Here is a 6,024-nt window from a genome sequence, read left to right as displayed (position 1 = left end):
TGATCATTAGACTTTTCTTAATCCGTTACTCTTATTTAATTATGCAATCGAGTGGCTGTGGTTACTATTCATGCGACATTCTCTTTACCTATTTTAGTCGTGGTTAGAAGGCTTGTGCGTGCGTTCTTGTTGAAAGCTTTACCTACATATATGCTTTATCCATATGGTCGAAAAAGTTGTGCTCTCTACTCTTTTACAATCTGGTTGATGTTTCAGATGCCTTCCTTTTCTTATGCCAATTCAAATGTTTCTCGTCAATAAAGATAACATGTATCAAATTTGTCCAATACCCTAGAACGAAAATATTTATATAGATTAGCATACGTTGCATTTTAATTTTCTGTAGATAGTCTAACCGACTGAAACAAATGTAATTGCAGTACACGTCTGCTAGAAATTTACCGGACTGTTTATTCCTAGCTTTAAACGAAATGAGAAAATGGTTTCCGATCATACACAAAATAACAAAGAGATCTTACTATAGAGGAGGTTTTATTGCATGGTGCTTGACAAGTTGCTTAGAGGTAAGATTAGATGTCAATCGTCAAGCCAATCTAGACTAAACTGTGTTTCCACAATTTCAACTCTAAGCTGTGGAATAGAAATGCTTTTTGCCCACAACCATTGCTTCCCAATCTTCTCATCACAGATAACTAGCTTGAGGGAACTCAGTTCAGAAATAGATCTTGGCAACCTCGTTAGACGTGAACATTCTCTCATATCAAACTCACTTAACTTCTTTAGTTGCCCTACCTCCTCGGGCAGCTCTCTGAGCCCCTCGCAGAATGAGATGTCCAGACATTCCAATAGCCGAAGTTTTCCTATTGATGGTGGAAGCTCTTTTAGGTCTGGCAAAGCTGATAAATTTAGCATTCTCACAGAGCTCATATTCCCAAGCTCATATGGTAACTTCTGAATCTGGTGGCAATTGCTAATAGACCACACCTGGATACAAGGCATATAAAAGAAGCTAAGAGGCACCTCCTCCAAGTTACTGCAGTGACCAATGTTAAAATCCCGAACCTTCTTACTGTAAAATGTTGCTGCATATTCAGAGCCTACGCATAAGCTTAAAGAGAGCTTCTCTAAGTTGGATGGTTCTTGGCTTTGTTTTTGAACAAAGGGCACAATCAACCTTTCGAAGCGGATGCTCTTGAGACTAGTGAGTGAAGATAAAACATCTTGACCTTTTATAGTTGCCTTGTTTGTCCCATAATTCAATACCATGAGAAATTTTAGACTCTTCATGGATTTCAGAAATGGAGGAAGAAAGTATTGACTTGAAGAAAACAGTAACAACAGAGCCTCTGTCTCAGGTAAATCCATCTCATACCAATTGTTTGCCTCAATGGGGTCTGCATGAATAGATCAGAAAGGAATTCAGATTACATACTTGATCATGTTGGTTGTGTCTATTAGCTGTTTGGGTTCACATAGATCACTTTGCTTGGATCAACGTACCTGTGTGAATGGCGAGCACTTGAACATCACATGAATGTTTATTCAGCAACTCCCGCTTTTCGGGTGAACTATGATCCTTCCCATCCATCAGAAATCTTTTCCTATGGATTACACCGTTGCGGCATCCCAAATGGAGGGCCAGTTCATGCATCATACTATACTGAGAAAAATATAGCTCCGAGGCATTTCTGTATGAAATTGCTACTCTTCTCCTGAAAAATGCTACTAAGTCAGCTTATATGTTAAGAAGGATTATAAAAATGTCCGGTACAGAAAAGGAAAATACCTTGGAGTGCTTGTCAAATCCAACAGATTTCTGCTTGCAAGATCTGATAAGATGGACAACGCGTCGTGCCTTTGTAACTTCCTCACATAAACCCATATATCCAGTAATGCATCTGCACAGATTTTCCGGTCCTTTGGAAATAAACCTAAGTCTAGGAAGCATTCCTTTGCTATGTCATCCAAAGAATTGATACTGATCTATAACAATCGAATCAGCCCATTTTTGTGATAATCTGATATGGATACTCCTTTAGAAATCTTCTCCTTTGCCCTCTCCCGAATATCATTTCATTCTCCATGTAAACTGCTTCCGATCACCTTTAGGGCAAGTGGAAGGCCGCCACATCGCGGTTGCACCTGTAACCGAAGAAAGATAACAAAAATGTTATAAATGATCAGTTGGAAGAAGAAAGAACTTCTTACAACATGTAAGCCACAATTATAAGCGAAAATATTGTTTCACCTTAAGGAAGATTTAGAAATCTGTACTTCAATATTATATTAGATCTAATTATTCAATTACTTGGAAGAAACATATGTTAAACTGATAATTCATTTTATATAATTATCTCCAGTCTTAAATATTGGCTACTTGCTAATAAAATATCATCCGCCACGAAACATCCAATCCGAATTCTTAAAAAGAAAGCCTTATTCCAGGTCTTTCAGAATTCTTAAATATTTAATTTTTTCTTTGCAATGATGTTGCTCTTTCAATAAATTCTTCTAGCATTAGAACTATGGTGATGCTATATGGTCGTATGTTCCACAATGACAATGATATTATTGGAGAATAGGAATAAAGTAGCACAAAATTAAAAGCAAGGAGAACCGTTCAAAACACGATGCAATAATTAATGGAAAGAATTGTATAACTACCCCACTATATTTTCTTTTACGGTGCTCGGGATTGATGGCTGTCCAAAAGCCCAGAAACAGAAAAGTGACAGCGCATCCTCTGGGCACAATAATGGCAATTGATAAAGTCGGGTATTTGGACTTATTGGAATAGTGGAATTATCTCTGGTTGTTACAACAGTTTTGTACCCTGGGCCTTCAAATAGTAGATTTTCCAAATTTTCTCTGGACCACACATCGTCCAAAATCACCAGAGTTGGTTTCGATTGACTCAAAATAAATTGTCGAAGCTTCATTTGTATATCTCTGACATTCTGAAATCCTGGGCTCTTCTTTGCGGCAATCTTCTCCCACATAGTCTCTAGAATCCCCTTTAAGTTTAGGGTTTGTGAGACGCTAATGAAAAGGACATTATCATGGAAGTATTCTGCCATGATGAAAGCATAAATTAATTTTATTGGACATTATCATGGAAGTATTTTGCCATAATAAAAGCATAAATTAATTTTAATGTAAGAACGTTACCATGCACCAATAGATTTAATAATATCTAAACGAGACCATTATTACAAATATTTACCTTTGATTTGAGGATCATTGCAGAGAGCCAAAGCAAGAGTAGTTTTTCCTCCGCCCCCTAAGCATTGCAACCCAACGACTGACACGTCCCTCTTGAACAGCAGTCCCCTCAAATCTCCAATACATTTGTCGAGTCCCACATAAAACTGAGATCTTTCAGAAACACCATATGCAGAGGCATCTACTATTTCGGAACTGTTGATAAAAGCCATTTGTTGAACTCTTTGCAGTTTGAACCTTGATATTACTGATTTTTCAGATGCTTCACCCTATAACTACTCTGTAGACCAATGGATTTCTTCTATACAACGATTAGATGTCTTACGAAGTCCCCGCGCTAGTTTCCATGAAATCTGTCATGAATTTGAAAGGAAATGCAAGGATCTATTCGTAGGCCATTTCCATGTAGGAATACCAACTCATTTTTCAATTAGCGTGCACCCTTAGATATGCATTCCAACTAGATTTTCCATGAGGAATTGTTCTCAGAATGGAGGGAACTATTTTTCTTCCACGTTTTGTTCGTCCATCGTGCTTCTTACTTGGAGAGTGGGAGGAGAAAAACTCTTTCGAAGTTAGTCAACGTATTTTTGATATTCATGTTTCATTATTTAGGTTTATCATATTATATCTTAAATAAATCTATCTAAAGAACGTATATAGATATCCTTTACAAAAGTATTAAAATTTAATTTACAATACCTAAAATAAAAAAATTGATGATTTATATTGCCAAACATTATAATTATTTTGTTTATAAATAAATTTGAAATTTTGACATGTAGATGGTTGTCAAATTTAGCGTAGAAAAATAAAAGTAAACATTAACACACCCACACCATCCCACTCCACCCTTTTTGCCATTGTAGAAGGTGTTGGCTAATCTCCAAACAAAATGCACCAAAGACAAAAAAAAGGTCAAATATGATTCTTTTCAGATTCATGAAAACAACGAAATTTTCTCAAAATTTTGTTGTTTTCAATCACAAAATATACAGATCCTTTTCATTGAGAGAGAAGGATTGAAGGTTATCATTTAAGTGAATTACTAAAAGGTATAAGTTTTTAAAGAATTTTGCAACCAACATCTATAAGCGATAAAAATAAGTAAAATACAATAACACAAAATAGAATATAAGGTCAATATTCATTAAGCTGAAAAACAGGTCTACATATAGATGTGAATGATTGGGCCAAATAAGAAGTTGAACCTAATGCTTCAATGAGTGGTAGTGAGTTGCTTCCCACTTAGCTAGAATGAGGTGTTAAAATAGAATCAACACCTCTCTAGATAAGATTAAATATACTAATGCCCCTTAAAAATATATCTTAGGAGGACAAGATTAAAATTTAAAAAAAATTGTCAAGGCTTATGGTCTCGTACTTAAATTTTATCAAACCACATAGAAATATATCAATGATTTTCTTCTTCACTACCTGCAAGCATTGAAAAGAATCTCTGCTTAGGGATTTCTATTAATAAGAGTATTATAAGCTCATTCCTAAAGGAAAGAATTAAGACACCAATTTAGGATGGCATCCTATTGCCTTTCTTGATCCATATAATATTAAATTTCAAGCATTAGCCATCGATATCAAATTAGTTGCAAAAAATATTTTCCATCCTTGAGCCTCTACATCGTTGATTCTTTTCAATATAATGTAAGACACCATCTAGACACATCTTAACCATGGAATATGTGACTCTATAAATAGTTGATAGTTTTAAGGAATAATGAAAAGTATGTATACAATTATAGTCACAAACAATTTTTGAATTAATTCATCATCATTGTAAATTGAAAACATTTTCAAAGTCTTTATATATATATATATATATATATATATATATATATATATATATATATATATATATATATATATATATATATATATATATATATATATATATATATATATATATATATATATTTATTTATTTCATATGGAAGATCAATAATATTTTTATATCATATTTATCGATTAATAAACTAATTAGCATTACATAAAATATGTGGAAACTATTTGATCTAATGTATCCTTTCAATTCGATTTCATTTTCCTAGAAAGATCTCTTCCAATTATTACGTATGAAGAAATAAAGAAAAGTAAAAGGAGAATGTTGTCATTTGGCTCATAATAATTTATAACCTTCTCATGACCTTTACTCCTTTAATGTTTTATATTTTGAGTATTATTTCTATTATTATGGGATTCATTTTTGGATTGGAAAACATGATTATTATTTAAGCCAATGTGAACTCCCACATAATAAAAAAATTTATTTGAGTAATTATTTTTATATATGGTTAGGAATTTAATGTCTAACTTATTAAAATATTATAGTACAAATTAATAGTGTATGATCTCATCTATTATAGATAGATCTAAAAACAATAAACTAATAATATTGTAATGATAAGTATAAGAATAGATAAATAATATCTCAACTAATTAGAGAAATTTTTTTTCTAAATAAAGAGATAATAAACATGAATTGAATGGAGTGTCATTATATTATATCATAATTTTAAAGTTTACAAAGATGACATTTTATATTAATTTTATTGTTATTTCATACTGGTATAGATGATCATTTAATTCATTATAAGATCAATCCACTCTATATATCAATCCCATTAACTCCATCTAAATAAAAATTGTGAAAATATGTTAAGAAAATGTAGATTGACCTTGGTTTCTTATATTTTAGAAGATTCTTAATAGTGAAGTCAATCGTGCTATCTATATATTTTCATAGAAATTGTAGCATGAAATCCAAATTTAATATTAGTTTTATATATGAAAGACCATTGATACTCTAAATTATAAAAAAATAAT

At 32.5% G+C, this 6,024-nt stretch overlaps 1 pseudogene across 1 annotated transcript; it reads right to left on the bottom strand.

Annotated features, from left to right (window-relative positions):
* Positions 1-462: 462 nt before the first annotated feature.
* On the bottom strand, positions 463-3,504 carry LOC149560740 (putative disease resistance protein At4g33300; annotated as a pseudogene). Its single transcript, XR_016363375.1, has 5 exons — positions 3,185-3,504; positions 2,626-3,031; positions 1,748-2,209; positions 1,462-1,673; positions 463-1,355 (listed from the first exon to the last, which is right to left on the bottom strand). The product of XR_016363375.1 is annotated as a putative disease resistance protein At4g33300 (transcript).
* Positions 3,505-6,024: the final 2,520 nt, after the last annotated feature.

Source organism: Cupressus sempervirens, chromosome 4, assembly GCF_028749045.1.
Source record: "Cupressus sempervirens isolate cs-2001-9-10 chromosome 4, ASM2874904v1, whole genome shotgun sequence".
Lineage (NCBI taxonomy): Eukaryota > Viridiplantae > Streptophyta > Pinopsida > Cupressales > Cupressaceae > Cupressus > Cupressus sempervirens.
The sequence above is the reverse complement of the archived record's forward strand: the minus strand, read 5'-3'. Positions and strand labels throughout refer to the sequence as shown.